We start from the raw sequence: 17,572 nt of genomic DNA on the forward strand, positions 1-17,572 counted from the left end.
GAAACCCATGTCACATAGTTTATTTTGTAAATGTAATTAAGTTAGAACGGGTGCTGAAAAGTAAAAAACAAATATCTTCATCAAATAAGAAATCTTTCATTTTAAGCTGTTATTTTTTTTAAATAACCCAAAAAACATTTATTTACAAATCTGAAGCTTTTTTTGAAAAGGTCCAATAAAACAAATTTTCATGTTTTGCTTTTTGGATGTTTTTAATATCCCTGACTCAAGGCAGTTTAAAAAACACCCAAAAAGCAGAAGCAGTTTAGTTTATTGAACCATTTCAAAAAAAAAAACCCAGAAATGTAGAATGTATTTAATGAATCTTTCAATGTGAAATATTTGATGTTTTTTACATTTTTTAAAACAGACAAATCTGTATCACAAAAATTTTCGGGCATTTTATTTCTCGCCATTAAAAAATGGTTGTCACCAGACATGCATCGGCACTATGAGCTCTTTTTAACGGCACTCAGCTTGTTATAGATGGCATTTTCGTTTAAAACAATGTTATGCTTATTGCTAGGTAAAAATCTCTTGATTTTGGCTTGAATAATGTGTAGAAAACATTGGTTCATTGGAAAACCCGAATTTAGCTATATGTTCATGTAAATGTTCTCTTAAGCTCTCAAGAAGAACTTCTTAAAAGCTCTTTGAGTGCAATTAAGAGTTCTTAATCTATATCTCGGTTGGATTTCAAAATAATCTCTCAGGGTCTTCTGGAGCCTAAAAGACAAGCGTAATTAGCGTATTCTAATCACTGGCACAACATGCTGGGTATCTTCTACGTGAAATGCCAAACAAGTTCTTCTAAAAGAGGAGTTAGAGCGGATGCATGTCTGGTTGTCACTTACATTTTGCGATATATTCAAAATATTTTTTTTAAGGAAGGTTTAGTTTTATATTTTTATTTTATTTTCTACGTAATTTCATTAAAGACACTAAAATTGATATTTTTTGATGGATTTTTGGTTCACAAAACTGCTGAGATTTTGTTATAAGGGTAATTCTCCGCCAACTCACACAGCAGTTGCCCCGACCCCTCTTCGATTTGCGTGAAACTTTGTCCTAAGGGGTAACTTTTGTCCCTAATCACGAAACCGAGGTCCGTTTTTTGATATCTCGTGACGGAGGGGCGGTACGACCCCTTCCATTTTTGAACATGCGAAAAAAGAGGTGTTTTTCAATAATTTGCAGCCTGAAACGGTGATGAGATAGAAATTTGGTGTCAAAGAGACTTTTGTGTAAAATTGGACGCCCGATTTGATGGCGTACTCAGAATTCCGAATAAACGTATTTTTCATCGAAAAAAACACTAAAAAAGTTTTAAAAATTCTCCCATTTTCCGTTACTCGACTGTAAAAAATTTTGGAACATGTCATTTTATGGGAAATTTAATGTACTTTTCGAATCTACATTGTCCCAGAAGGGTCATTTTTTCATTTAGAACAAAATTTTTCATTTTAAAATTTCGTGTTTTTTCTTACTTTGCAGGGTTATTTTTTAGAGTGTAACAATGTTCTACAAAGTTGTAGAGCAGACAATTACAAAAATTTTGATATACAGACATAAGGGGTTTGCTCATTAACATCACGAGTTATCGCGATTTTACGAAAAAAAGTTTTGAAAAAGTTGGTCGTCATCGATCATGGCCATTCATGGTCACCCGCGACAGACACGGACGACGAAACAAAGAGAAACGCAAAAAGTAACTTTTTCAAAACTTTTTTTTCGTAAAATCGCGATAACTCGTGATGTTAATGAGCAAACCCCTTATGTCTATATATCAAAATATTTGTAATTATCTGCTCTACAACTTTGTACAACATTGTTACACTCTAAAAAACAACCCTGCAAAGTTAGAAAAAACACGAAATTTTAAAATAAAAAATTTTGTTCTAAATGAAAAAATGACCCTTCTGGGACAATGTAGATTCGAAAAGTACATTAAATTTCCCATAAAATGACATGTTCCAAAATTTTTTACAGTCGAGTAACGGAAAATGGGAGAATTTTTAAAACTTTTTTAGTGTTTTTTTTCGATGAAAAATACGTTTATTCGGAATTCTCAGTACGCCATCAAATTGGGCGTCTAATTTTACATAAAAGTCCCTTTGACACCAAATTTCTATCTCATCACCGTTTCAGGCTGCAAATTATTGAAAAACACCTCTTTTTTCGCATGTTCAAAAATGGAAGGGGTCGTACCGCCCCTCCGTCACGAGATATCAAAAAACGGACCTCGGTTTCGTGATCAGGGACAAAAGTTACCCCTTAGGACAAAGTTTCACGCAAATCGAAGAGGGGTCGGGGCAACTTTTCCCGATTTCGTGTGAGTTGGTAGAGAATTACCCATAAGAATTTCAAAAGCTTTTCGAGATTTATAACTAAATGTTTTTGATTTCGATGAAAACTATAAAAATAGTAAATTCTTGAAGACTTAATTATTTAAAACTTTTAATTTTGAATAGGTAATTTTAGAATTTGCATTATACCTTATAACAAAAAAAAAATCCAACAGCAGTAATTTCTAAATTTTCAGCTGTTTCCATATTCTGTATGGGAATAGGAAGCATATTTTGTGCTAGAGTTTTGGATGGTTCGAACTCTGCTCCGGGAGGTATATTTTATAAAATATTTTTGGAAATAAATCATGAATATTCCCAAACAATACTTCAAAAAAAAAAAAATATGATATTTTTATCAAAGCTAAAATCAAAAAAATCTATATTCACATCTTTTGTTTTAATTGAATGAATTTTAAGGTTGTATCTTTTTGCTGAAAAATGCCCAGTTTTTTAAATTTTCAACAAACAAATCATTCAAAAACGAATTATTTTCAAATGCAAATTTTATGTTGCATCTGAAAATGATTTTTGAATTTTTGTATGCAAATATTTTATTACAAATTTTGCTTCATCAAAAAAAACACCCCTGAACACATTTTATTGAAATAAGCCCCTGACAAACTTTTATTAAAATATATGTAATTCGAGAAATCAATTTCTAGCGATAAAATGTCAAATAAAAAATTAGATTTTTAAATTTGCAACATTGGTATCCAGCGAAATTTTGAATGCTTTAAAAAATAATAATTGTTTTTTTAGTTATCACAAAACATCATATTTTTTTAAAAATACTCAAATTTTAAAAATTGCATTATGAGCATCAAACGAGGCGAAATTTGTTGTGCTTTTTAACTTTATTAGATTTTTTTTAGAGGAAAACAAAAAATGCACAAAATACTGTATTTTTGTTACAAAAAAATCACAAATACTGTATTTTTATGAAAATACTCATTTTTGTATTAATAGAAACAAATTTTGAATGTTTTTGAAATTTTTCAGAGATTTTTATGAAATAATAAAATTTTCACAAATTATCGTATTTCCTCAAAATACTGTATTTTTTTCGAATAAACTCAAATTTTCAGAATATTCAATATGGATATCAATCAAACCAAAATTTTGCATGCTTGAAAAAAAAACATTATAATTTTGTATGCTTCATATTTTGCTTCGTATATGATGGGTACCAAAATTGAAGTTATGGAATGTTGTGAATTTTCAAAATATTGCGATGTTTTGTGTACATTTGAATGATTTACAAAAAAAAAAATAGATCGGGGTTCAAATTCCGGCTCGGACCAACACAACTGGTGATCTTTTTCCTTCTGGAATCGATTGCTTAGTGAAGGGAAGGTAGTGTATCGTCACAAACTGGACCTTATCACGACACCTTAGGGAGGCGACCTATGGAATGTTAACATTAACCTTAACATGTTAACATTAAGTTGAGAATGAAACTGCCACTGAATCTGCTTTGTAAATGCCGGCCCCGATACTCTTCAAGGGTGTTCCCCTCAGGAACTGGGAAAGATTTACTTTTACTTACAAAAAAATGTGTAAATTCATACACAATTTTGCTTTGTTTGAAACCCATATTGTATAGAGTTTTCGATGCGATATTTTGTAAAAAAATAAGTTTAAAAAAAATGTAAAAGTTTACAAAATTTCACTTTTTTTGATACCCATTCTGCAAATTATTTAAATTTGAGTATTTTCGAAAAAAATCAGTTTAAAAACTTTTTTTTTGATTTCGTGTGAATTGGCAGAGAATTACCTTATTATATTTTTATCAATTTCTAGCTATCAAAAGTCAATTTTTTTAAACAATTTTCCTAACTGACCTAACTAACCTGTAACTCTGCAGAAAACATCAAATGGATTTTGATCAGATTTTCGAATATCCTCATGCCGTATTGTATGTTGGGCTTATTTGGACGCAGCGTATGCATGGACAATGTTTCATTCAAATTAAAAAAAAATACATAGATTGTTGATTCACGAAAATGTACAGAATTACTCAAGATATTTATAAGTGAATAGCGGAACTAAAAGGACCACCTTTTCTTTTCATAATTTTCACTAATACTTTCTGCTAAAACGATCAACCAAATTTTAATTTTAGAAAACATAACATAACATAACTTTCTTAGAAATAGCTTAGAAAAAAACTAAACCAAACAACTTTAAGTAGACCAATTTCCCACAATCAGCACGTAGCATTCGTCACGATAACCGCTGTAGCTCGTGTGCTCGAGTTTGCATCTCGGTAAACAAACCACGTGTGCACTTTCGTGCCGAGAATCCTCAATGAACCTTCACCGACCCCGGACCAACCAACACATCATGCATCTGATGCATCCTCAATGAGCAGAGACACTTCATTAGCGCGCTGCTTTGCCTTATCAATGCCACACGTTACACAACCATCACGAATGAAACGAGTTCAATCTCTTGCTAGATTCATTCTCCTCGCTCAGCCTTTTCCAATCACTCGCGAGTGAGTTTCGGTGTGTGATGAGATCTGATATTTTTAACCTTTTTGGGACGCGTGCATTTGTGCATCTTCGAATGCCGATGCCCCTTCGGTGCGTTGAACTATGCTCTGGTTTTTCTTATTTTCCACCAGCGCGCAGCTGAGTTTGAAAAATCCCCCCCCCCCCCCACAACATCATCACATGACTGCGTGATTGTGTGAGAATCGCGTGCGGCTCTCTTTTTCCACTATTTTTGCCTCAGAAGTATTAGTAGCACCTAGAACGCCACAGATTACGGTTTTCACTTTCTGTTTCATCCTGACTCACCACAAACACACACACTCAGACAGGCCCTCATCTAGTTAGAAAAGGCTTTTACTTTTGGTTTGTTTTGTCTCGTGTCTCTTTCACTCGGGCTCGTTGGTATTACCCATACACAGTGTTGACCTCGTTACGTTCGTGAAAATGTGCGCCGCTACCAGCATGATGGGTTTGTTTAATTTTATTACAATTTGTTCTCTCCGGTTTTGTTAAAAAGTCGTTTTCACTTTCCAATACAGGGGCGTGTGTCAATTGATATGCGGTGTTGTGTGTGTGTGTGTGTGTTTGTTTTTTCGATGCACTCAATTTTTAATATTCAGTTATATTTTAAAGACCACATTTTATGGCTGATAATGTTCTTGATGAATTCCTGTCAAAGACAAACTAGTGGGAAATTGGAGAGCTTTCCGGTAAAGTATTTACGAGACTGAAAAATCAAGTCTGTCATACAGAAATGGCAAAAAAACGCCAAACATTGGTGAAACCTCTGTTTTTTCAACATTTTTATTTTAAACCCGCTGTACCTTCATAAGGATTGGACTTAGGGCAATGATCAATATGGAGACTTGTATGTAAAATTGTCTGGGTAATCGATTTCCGCGTTCAAGTTTTCAATATTTTGACGTTTAGACCACTTAAAAAACAGTTCTGCGTTTTGTGAGTCTTTTTGAAATATATGAGACTTTTTCCTCATTTTTTAACGAAAACCCGTAAAATCATCTTAAAATTTAACCTTTTAATTCTAAAATCAGAAAAATCTCAAAGAAATAGCGTGTATTTTTCTTTCAGTGTATTTTTTTTTCTTCGGAAAGCCCGTCCAATTTCCTTCAAGTTTTTCTTTAGAGCAATTCCAGCCCAAAACAGGAATACTTTTTTCTCGACCCTTATTACTATCCAGGTAACTATGCTACACTGAAAAAATATTATGTTTTCAGTTATGAGCAATGTAATTAGCTTATATCTGTAAGCCCATACATCCAATTGAAATGTGGTCAAAGACAAACTTTTGGGAAATTGGACGAGCTTTCCGGTAAAAATATTTTCGAGACTGGAAAATCAAGTCGGTCATATAGAAATCGCCAAAAACCATCAAAAAATCAATTTTTTCAGCATTTTTATTTTTAAAACCGCTGTAGCTTTACAAGGATTGGACTTAGGGCAATGGTCAATATGGATACTTTTATGTAAAATTGTCTGGAAAATCGATTACTGTATTCAGTTTTTGATAATTTTGACGTTTAGAGCACTTTTCAAAAAAACAGTTTCAATAAATGATTTTTGTATTTTTTAGGTGCGTTGCTCCATCCTGCATTTTTCGTGAGTCTTTTTGTAACATCTGAGGCTATTTTCACAAAAATTTTGAACGAAAAAAAATCGTGGACTCACCTTCAAATTTGACTTTTAAACATAAAAATCAAAAAATCTTATAAAAGTGGAGTGTTTTTTTCTTTCAGTGTATTTTTTCGGAAAGCCCGTCAAATTTCCTACAAGTTTGTGTTTGACCACTTTTTGATACGATGAAACGGCTTCGAGATACAGCAATATTTAAATTACGAAATACAAAAATATTTAGAACCCTTCTCAAATGTCATTATCGAGTGTAACTGACTCCATATACACAAAAATGGCATATAATATGCCTAGGATAACATGTCTACAAAGTTTCATTGAAATCGGAGAGGGTCGGGTACAACCGATTCCCTGTTTGACATGGAATTGCTCTTTAACCGCATTTTGACACGAAGCAACTACTTCGAGACACAACAATATTTAAATTACGAAATACACAAATATTTGAATAATTTATGCCCTTCTCAAATGACATTTTCGAGTGCAATTGGCTCCATATACACAAAAATTGATTATGTAAGCCTAGGCTTCAAAGTTTCATTGAAATCTCAGAGGGTTCGGGTACATAAGAAAAATTCTTGATTTGGGCTGGTATAGCTCCATTATATGAAGAATAATAACGATTTCGGTTGGAATTGCTGTACTTTTTTAGTTGATGTAATCATCGAACAATTTTTAAGGGGCTTTGAAAAAAATATGCTTAAAATTATAACAAATTAAACTCCTTTGAATGGGGCACATTACAAAAAAAAATCTAAATTTCATTTCAAAAGCATGATTTTTAAATTTTTAAAATTAAAGTTTCACAAAATACAGTTTAAAAGTAATGTAACTGTCAAAAATTAACATCATCAATAAACTGCATCAGTTTATAATTTCTAAGTTTTATCTCTTTTTCCGGATTGTGGTTCCAAAAATCGAAATTTATTGAGAGTTTAAAATTAAACATTCTGTCCAGAAAGTTTGAATCGATTGTAAGAAAATTGCCCCAAGAAAAAACATATTATTTACAGACCGGCCCGTGGCTTAATGGCTACGGCTCCCGCCTCATAAGCGGAAGGTTTCGGGTTCGATTCCCGACCGGTCTCCTTGAAATTATTCGGTTATAATTGAACTTTGAATATGAACAAAAAACACATGGAATTAGGTGGGATTCGAACTCACACCTTTGGATTGGTAGTCAGATGCTCTTGCCACTCGGCCACCGAGGGATTGACACCACTTGAGTGAATTAATCCGTAGTGGTGAAATAATGTCACAAGGTCATTTACTATATAATACAACAATCCCTTTCCCAACGTTTCCCCTACACACACTACACACCATATTCTATAAATAACTCGAAGTGGTTGGTACGGTATGTCCTCACTTCTTCTTCTTCCCCTGATGATTCCATGAAATGTGGGTTCCGTTCATAGAATCTGTCTCTTGCGGTTAATGCAACGCAGTAGGCCGGGCCGCTTTAGTGAGTGTAATACATTTCGGGGGTTCTCGAAAGTACTGCAATCATTAATAATGACAAGAAAGAACTTGAGGCGTAATCTAACCATAAGTTCTTCCCGGATGCTTTCTTCGGACTGGCTGCGCTTGTGTTCGATTAGATTAGATTAGATTAGATTAGAAAAAAACATATTATTTACGTCCAAAATAAATGAGTTCAAAATCATCATTAGATTTGACAATCAATATTTTTAAAAATGCAGATTCAAAGCATTTTTTTGTTTTTATTAATTTATTGAGCCATGAATTTTCAAATAAGCAGATATTTTTAAATTACCATAAAAATATTATTTGCTTAAGCTTTTCTTTTGCCTTCCTCACTGAGGTAAGGCTATAATCCTGCTCTAAAAATGAACTTTTTATTAAAAGCTCGAAGACCCACCTTCATTTATACATATCGACTCAGAATCGAAAACTGAACAAATGTCTCTGTGTGTGTGTATGTGTGTGTATGTGTGTGTGTGTGTGTGTGTGTGTGTATGTGTGTGTGTATGTATGTATGTATGTGTTCAAAAATCTTGCCAAGTTTTCTCAGCACTGGCTGAACCGATTTTGATCAAACCAGTTGCATTCGACTTGGTTTAGGGTCCCATACATCGCTATTGAATTGTTTGAAGTTTCGATAAGTAATTCAAAAGTTATGTATAAAAATGTGTTTTCACATATATCGGGATCTCACTTAAATGCATGTAAACGAAGTCCGGATCCATCATCCGACCCATCATTGGTTAGATAATCGAGAGAATTTTCCAACGAGTCCACATAATTGAAGATCTGGCAACCCTGTCTCGAGTTATGACCACTTAAGTGATATTTATGTACTTTTCTGAAGCCGGATCTCACTTAAATGCATGTAAACGATGTTCAGATCCATCATCCGACCCATCATTGGTTAGGTAATCGAGAGACCTTTCCAACGAGTTCACATAATTGAAAATATGGCAACCCTGTCTCGAGTTATGACCACTTAAGAGATATTTATGTACCTTTTTTTAAGCCGGATCTCACTTAAATGTATGTAAACGATGTCCAGTTCCATCATCCGACCCATTCGTCGGTTAGGTAATCAAGAGACCTTTGCAACGAGTCCACAACATCGAAGATCTGGTAACCCTGCCTTGAGTTATGACCACTTAAGTGATATTTATGTACTTTTTTGAAGCCGGATCTCACTTTAATGCATGTAAATGATGTCCGGATCAATCATCCGACCCATCGTTGATTAGGTAATCAAGAGACCTTTCCAACGAGTCCACATAATTGAAAATCTGGCGACCCTGTCTCGAGTTATGACAATTTAAGTTATATCTGTGTACTTATTTTTCTGGACCTAAAAAAATAGCTGAAATATGTGTCCAAACCACTCATATTACCCATTGTTGGTAAAAAGTGAGGAAGGTATCAACCACATAGGTGGATAAGTAAGTTTTTTTTTAATCTGATGTCACTATTTTTTTCAAGAAAGCTTAAAAGTAATTAATTGATTAAAATGCACATATGAACGCTATATTACGCCAAATTTATTCGTATGCAAAAAATATAACGAAAATTATAATTTTTATTGAAAGAATAAATGCCTAGTACAAGTTCATTTTTAAGTTTTTGTCTCTCAGCTCCGGTCATGGGAAAAAAATTAATATATGTATGATAAAATTGCACAAGTTTTTTTTTATCTAAATAGAATTAAACCAGTAATTTTCGAGAAATCGACAGTTACAGTGAAGTGAACCTAAGAAAAAAGAAAACATTCTCATCGATTTGAATTCTTTGTGAGACTGTATCTCATTGTTTTTGCAGAATTTTCAAAGATTTTAAAATTTTCTCAGCTTAAAAAAATCTCATTTGCTTTACTTTCAAAAAGCTTTTTTTAAATGCAGAAATTCAAAAGAAATCTAAAATACACACTCAAACGTAGCTATAACTTGAAAACTGTACAAATTGTTAAGTATTCGAATTAGCATTATAAAATGATGTTATCAATTTTTGGATCAAGTTTTCGGTGTTTTCCAAAAAACAAACACGATATTTTTTCTAAAATACCTGCCTCTTGAACCAGATTTTGCATCACGCACTATGGCTCACAAAAGTTTCTATTGTAAGTTCCTCTAACATATCAAAAATAAATAAAAACATATGTTGGGAATATGTTGGTAGTGCAAATTTTAATTCAAAATCAGAAATATATTTTTTACGTGCACCTGCTTTTGCCAAAAAGCCCTAATCATAACATAAATTTTTACTGAAGACACTAAATCGATCAGAAAATCTTTTCTCAAAATACAAAGTTTTATACAATTAAATTACCTATTTTTTATGACCAGCCCCCGAAATTGAATGGAGACTTGTATGAAAAAACATAATAATTATACAAAGTAAGTTCTTTTGACCTGGACAAAGTTCATCCATGTTGGATCCAGAAAAAAAAGTCGATTTGCAAAATCGTAGAGAATCGCTCATTTATTTTTTATGTCTTTTCCAATTTATGGTTCCTAAAAATATTTAAACAGGCATCATTCGATTTAAATGCAAAAATAAATACTATACAATATATTCATTATATGTTGTTAACATGGATCTTGTGGTGAGATTGGGTCACACAAATTGATGACAGTAGTGCAATCATGTCTGAAGCATTTTTTGTTTGTTTTATTTTTGTTTTTTATGTTTGTTTGTTGAACAAACTTTCTACAAGTTTTTGTTCTGGGTAATTCCATATAGAGGCAAGCTCGAACAAAAGCGATTTTTTTTCCTGGTCTCACTTTGGTTTCCCATTTGTTGCCTGTTTTGCCCGTTCGCTGCTGACCGTGTACGCCACAGTGGTATAACGTCAAAAAAGCCTCGTATAATGTTTGTAAACAGTATACAGTACAACTACCGTAAGTCGGTTCGTTTTTTCTTGAATATTTTTGCAGCATAATTTTATTATGAATGTAAAGAGGAATAGCATGTAATTTCATCATGCACGTGATGTTGGCTTACAACAGTTGGGCGTTCAACAATAGCTGTAAATTGGCAAGAGAACTGGTTCCCCAGTGGACGGCTTTCTGTGCATTGTTTTCCTCCTGAAAAGAAATCTGTCCACCGGTGGACCGATTCCTCTTGCAAAATACAGCCAAAAAATCCGTCAAACAGTGGCCAAATAAAAAAAAATCCGGCTAGCCAACGTTGTCAAGAGAAACTGATCTTTCCCAAAATTTCCGGGTGTGTGTGTGTGTGTGTGTGTGTGTGTGTGTGTGTGTGTGTGTGTGTGTGTGTGTGTGTGTGTGTGTGTGTGTGTGTGTGTGTGTGTGTGTGTGTGTGTGTGTGTGTGTGTGTGTGTGTGTGTGTGTGTGTGTGTGTGTGTGTGTGTGTGTGTGTGTGTGTGTGTGTGTGTGTGTGTGTGTGTGTGTGTGTGTGTGTGTGTGTGTGTGTGTGTGTGTGTGTGTGTGTGTGTGTGTGTGTGTGTGTGTGGTCCAATCCAAAACCCGCTAACCGGTAGCGAAATTATGGGAAAATATAATTTGTATCAGACTTTGTATATTCCGAATGCTGATACAACTTATCTCAGTCCCGGGTATTAGGTGGTGATAGCCCTCGCGCTGCTTCCAACGACCCATTTCAGAATGGCAGAGATCCTAGCGGCCAAATTCCGAGGTCGTTGGGCATTGTTCGGCCCCGCCTTAACATAGAAGCAAGCACCAGACGGATCCTTGATCTATCCTAAGACTCCCAATCCCTTCAGGCAAATCAGGGATCAGAGCGTATTTAATATGAGAAGAATACAACATGTTTTATAACCTTCAGATGACCGACTGGTTAGAGTCCCAGACCATCAATCCGAAGGTGTGAGTTCGAATCCCACCTGATTCTGTTTCGTTTTTGTTCATATTCAAAGTTCCAATTCCTGATTCCAAATTTAAAAGGTACCGACCGGGATTTGAACCCTGAACCTTTTGCTTGTGAGGCAGAAGCCATAACCATTAAACCACGGAGCCGGTCTTTCCCAAAATTGCCGGATATTATTTTAAAAGTTTGCTTGAGAACGGCAAAGTTTCCAGTCCCCAAAGTGATTGTTTTTTCGCCTGTTAGCTGTCAAACAAAGGTGTACAAATTAAGGTCATCAGATTTTTTGCCAATATGTTTAATCAGTATATCAATAACTACTTCGACATGTTAACGAATGGTAAAACGTTACTTAATCTACCGTATGGTGGTTGATGCATTCCTCTCGATAGGATTCGAATTGATGACATTTGGATTGTGAGTCCAACTGCCTACCAGCGACTCCACCGAGGAAGGACCCATGGACGACTCCTACACCTGGACTAAGCTAACGATCTAGATTAGGTCTGAACCAATGTTCACTTCCCCATCCGACGGGTAAGACAAATCTTGACTAGAAAAAAGCCACCGGGTCTGACTGGGGCTGAAGCCAGGCCAACTGGACATCTGTTGAGTAACACCGAAACACTTATTTTATGGAAAGATAAGAAAAACTTGTAACACGCATTATCCCTCCCAAAGAATTTTAGAAATTTTAATTTATAAACATACGTAATTTTTCATATCAATTACCGCCAACCCTATTTGAGGAGACTGTTTACTTATTTACACAATGTATGCAACTCGTTTACGCTAGGGAATAAGTTGAAAACAAAAATAAACCAGTAGTAACGGTCAATTCAAAAATTATGCCACTTATTCAAAATCAGATTAGTGCGCGTGACCTGTAGCGTGTGTTATACAACATTATCTTGTATAATATTCAAAGTTAACAGTGTAGTAACTTCAGGCATCCACGCTAGGTGGTGATACTGATGCGAACAAATTTCGGAACCATGTTTTGAATTGGACTTGGCTCCATATGGTAATTCTCCACCAACTCACCCAGCAGTTGCCCCGACCCCTCTTCGATTTGCGTGAAACTTTGTCCTAAGGGGTAACTTTTGTCCCTGATCACGAATCCGAGGTCCGTTTTTTGATATCTCGTGACGGAGGGGCGGTACGACCCCTTCAATTTTTGAACATGCGAAAAAAGAGGTGTTTTTCAATAATTTGCAGCCTGAAACGGTGATGAGATTGAAATTTGGTGTCAAAGGGACTTTAGTGTAAAATTAGACGCCCGATTTGATGGCGTACTCAGAATTCCGAAAAAACGTATTTTTCATCGAAAAAAACACTAAAAAAGTTTTAAAAATTCTCCCATTTTCCGTTACACGACTGTAAAAAAATTTGGATCATGTCATTTTATGGGAAATTTAATGTACTTTTCGAATCTACATTGTCCCAGAAGGGTCATTTTTGCCTTCCTTACCTCACTGAGGCAAGGCTATAAAATCACTCAAAAATTGAACTTTTTAAATAAGCCTTCCTGATATACCTTTACGTATACATATCGGCTCAGAATCATATTCTGAGCAAATGTCTGTGCGTGTGGATGGACGTAGAATTTTTTTTCTCACTCACTTTTCTCGGAACTGGCCCGACCGATTTTGTCCGGATCTATGTTTTTGGATTCGCCTTCAGGTCCTTTAAGTCTTTTTTTAATTTCATCCGGTTTGGTGCAGAACTTCAAAAGTTATGTTAGAAAATCTGTTTTGGTTGATACTAAAAAGGGTAATTATTTACATAATTTGAAAGCACCGGCGGATTGCTGTCGGAACTTTCCGCTCAGTGCACGCCGTGCACGCACACAAACACTGCAGTGCTTTCAAATGAATAATTAAATTTATCATAGATGGCAGCACTCAGATGTATAGTGTCTTTACTAAGTAAGCGTTAGCCAAAGCTTTCAGGAGGAAGGCAGCAACCACATTCTGGTGGATTAAGTAACGTTTTAATTTAGAACAAAATTTTTCATTTTAAAATTTCGTGTTTTTTCTTACTTTGCAGGGTTATTTTTTAGAGTGTAACAATGTTCTACAAAGTTGTAGAGCAGACAATTACAAAAATTTTGATATATAGACATAAGGGGTTTGCTTATAAACATCACGAGTTATCGCGATTTTACGAAAAAAAGTTTTGAAAAAGTTGGTCGTCATCGATCATGGCCATTCATGGTCACCCGCGACAGACACGGACGACGAAACAAAGAGAAACGCAAAAAGTAACTTTTTCAAAACTTTAAATTTTAAAATGAAAAATTTTGTTCTAAATGAAAAAATGACCCTTCTGGGACAATGTAGATTCGAAAAGTACATTAAATTTGCCATAAAATGACATGTTCCATAATCTTATACAGTCGAGTAACGGAAAATGGGAGAGTTTTTAAAACTTTTTTAGTGTTTTTTCGATGAAAAATACGTTTTTTCGGAATTCTGAGTACGCCATCAAATCGGGCGTCTAATTTTAAATAAAAGTCCCTTTGACACCAAATTTCTATCTCATCACCGTTTCAGGCTGCAAATTATTGAAAAACACCTCTTTTTTCGCATGTTCAAAAATGGAAGGGGTCGTACCACCCCTCCGTCACGAGATATCAAAAAACGGACCTCGGATTCGTGATCAGGAACAAAAGTTACCCCTTAGGACAAAGTTTCACGCAAATCGAAGAGGGGTCGGGGCAACTTTTCCCGATTTCGTGTGAGTTGGTAGAGAATTACCCTTCTTTAAATAACTTTGACCACACGCTCTTTTCAAATGCTCCTCCCGTTCAGCATGACGACGTTTATTTTTCAGTGCTCGTGCTTGTTTGTTTTTCTCTACGCCTATCAGTGCTCTCGGCTCCATAAATGTAAACAAAACAACAACCCAGAACGCATCACGCACCATGTGAGTGTGTGTGTGTCGCTTGCCGGCTGAGCGCACATGTGCATTATTTTTAAGTGAGCGCTAGTGGGAGAGAGAGAGAGAGAGAAACAAAAAAAAAGAGCAAAAGAGAGCGTATCGCGAGTTATCAGCTTGATTCGAGCTTCACCGCGGCTCGGACCTCGAATGAACGGCCTTGTCTATTTGGACGAGGGGTTGGTGCAAGAGGAACGCGAATGGAAGCTAATTGCTATCATCAGCTGGTTGTGTGTTTGTGTTTTAGTTTGTATGTTTGTGTTTGTGTTGCATGTGTTGGCCCTTCGATATTTACGATCGACACTCACGCTGTCCTAGAATCGTAATTGAGCTTAGACCTTTTAATGGAATTTGTTGGAAAGTTGTTGGTAAATTTTGGAAGTGTAAGAAGACCTAAATATTCAAAAAAATATGCAGATAAATATATGAATTCCTTGAATCGATCTCGAGACCTTTGGCATGTCGAATCTGTGCCTTTGCAGTATCGGCCAGCTTGGAGCGCTTATTTGGTTAACATTTTAAACAAGATTTATTCCGTTAGCTTTCATGCATCAGAATGACATTAATTATGGAATTAAACTTTCTAAGCCCACATCAAATTCAAGCGCCCTTCATAAATTATAATGTGTTTAAATCTCGGAAAAATGACGCGATAATTGGATTTTTTTCCCCTTAAACGATCATTAGCCGGCGAAAAAATCTCTCAATTTCCTGCACCCGTCTTGAATTTTCCCAAGATTCCAACTTTGACGCCTTCAAGAAAGCCGGCCGGCATGGCCTGTTTCGCGGAACCTTCCAGCGCGCCACGTGCCGCTGTCGTGTGATGAAAATTGATGACTGTATTTTGCCTACATTCAGGCAATGGGGAGGGGGCAAACAGCGCGTCAAAGAAAGAAACAAACTTTTCCGTGCCCCCAAAAATTGTCCTCGGCGTCGTTAAGGGAGGAAACCCCAGCCAAGTGGCCAAAACAGATGGCCACTTGGCGGTTGCTACGGCGGCCCTTGGTTTGACCTGGCGAGGGGGCTTTTGACCTGGCAACAACGAATCGAACGGAGCGCGCGTACAAAGGCTGGCTTGATTGTGGATTCCTACCAATTGGGCACGATGACCGCAAATGAGATCTTCGCGGTGGTGGTCACCCGCAGTGTCCGCGCAGCCCCCAGGAAAACTGCAACCATTTGTTGTGGTTTGCTGCTGCGGTTCGGGCGGAGTCTAATGAAAGTGGCCACTCGGCGTCGTAGACGGCGGGTTTTGGACGATCTTCGGTCAATATGGAGACTTTTATGTAAAATTGTTTTGGAAAATTGTTATATTTAGAAAACTTTGCAAAAAAAACTGTATTTTTTAGTAGAAGTACTCCATCCCAAATTTTTCTTAGGTCTTTTTGTAACATCTTAAGCTATTTTCACAACTATCGGATAAAAATGTGGACTCAACTTCAAATTTGACTTTTCAACTTAACAATCAAAAAATCTCATAGAAGTTGCGAGAGTTTTTCTTTCAGTGTATTTTTTTCAGAAACCACATCAAATGTCCTACAAGTTTGTCTTTGACAACATTTTGATACAATGCAACGGCTTCGAGATACAGAAATATTTAATTTTCGAAATACAAAAATATTTAAAACACTAACGCCCTTCTCAAATGTCGTTATCGAGCCAGTTGCACCCCATATACTGGATAAAAACTTTTCCCTGTTTACCAAAGTCATCACAACTCAGTAAATTCATTGTACCAACACCCAGCAAAGAAGATAAATTTCCCTTCCAAACTTATCTCCATCTCCTGATTAATTGAATGTTCATTTATTCAAAGTACTCTGCTCTTAACAGGATGAACTTTTTTCTGAAAAGTTTGCTCACACATACGCAAGCTCCACTCCACGAACTCGTCATTTGTCACGTTTATGAGCTCAAAGTTGACGCTGCCAGGCTTGGTATCGCTGTGCTGCCTTATCATGTGGATTGCAGCAATGAAGGATGATTGCCTGCTGCTGTTGTCTCTACCTGGCGGCAACAACAACGACAACTTGTTGACCTCCGCACGAATCGTGTCAAAGCTTGGAGCACGGTGGGAACTTTTTTTTTATTTTATTTTTTTTTGTGAAAGTAAGTTACAGAGCAGGGAGGTTGCTAGAAAAGGTGGCGACAAGTGAATTTCCAGTTGGGTGTAGAAAAGGGTTTCTTCACATTTTTCACGGTGCCCCTCCGGAACTCGGTCCCGATTCCCGTGGGCCATCCCAAGTTGTTCAAGAGGTGTGATAATGAAAATATACACCATACCCCACCCCTACCCCGATAAGGATTACGTTTATCGAAACGAGAGAGGGCGAATCACTCTTTGAGCATTTTCAGCCAATCGATTCTATTTGTGCGGGGGTGGATTCCGTGATGCAACAGCTGCATTCGATGCCATTCGCTTATCAGAACCATGGCCGGTGTGATTAAACCGGGGGTTGCAATTTTGGCATCGCGTTATCGCAGAGATTAAACAGCGTTACCTAACTCGGTTCGCATGCATTTTTCAAACGAATTCCACACACCGTGAATGAATTTGCGAACGGAGATTCGCAGAACCGAACAACAGAACGCTAATTGAGCAGCCACTTTGGAACTGATTTTAATTTCCAATGCGAATCAGCGCCGCCATGGGTGAGCTTCCTCAATTCTTTGCCATGCTTCAGTAAGTTCGCGCACCTGGCTGCCTTCACGGACTCGAAGTAAATACCGAACCGTGGAATAGGTAGAGGCAACAGTGTGTGGTAAATCTCGGTGGCACGAATGTGTGAAAAGCTTTGGTTCAATCAAAGAATTGTT

The 17,572-nt window shown here is 36.3% G+C and overlaps 1 protein-coding gene across 1 annotated transcript in view; it reads left to right on the forward strand.

The window, feature by feature from the left end:
- The window catches only part of LOC120413627 (zwei Ig domain protein zig-8-like), a 292,919-nt gene that overhangs the window by 47,859 nt on the left and 227,488 nt on the right, over positions 1-17,572 (forward strand). The gene's annotated exons all lie outside the window — the stretch shown is intronic.

The sequence above is a fragment of the Culex pipiens genome, chromosome 2, assembly GCF_016801865.2.
Source record: "Culex pipiens pallens isolate TS chromosome 2, TS_CPP_V2, whole genome shotgun sequence".
NCBI lineage: Eukaryota > Metazoa > Arthropoda > Insecta > Diptera > Culicidae > Culex > Culex pipiens.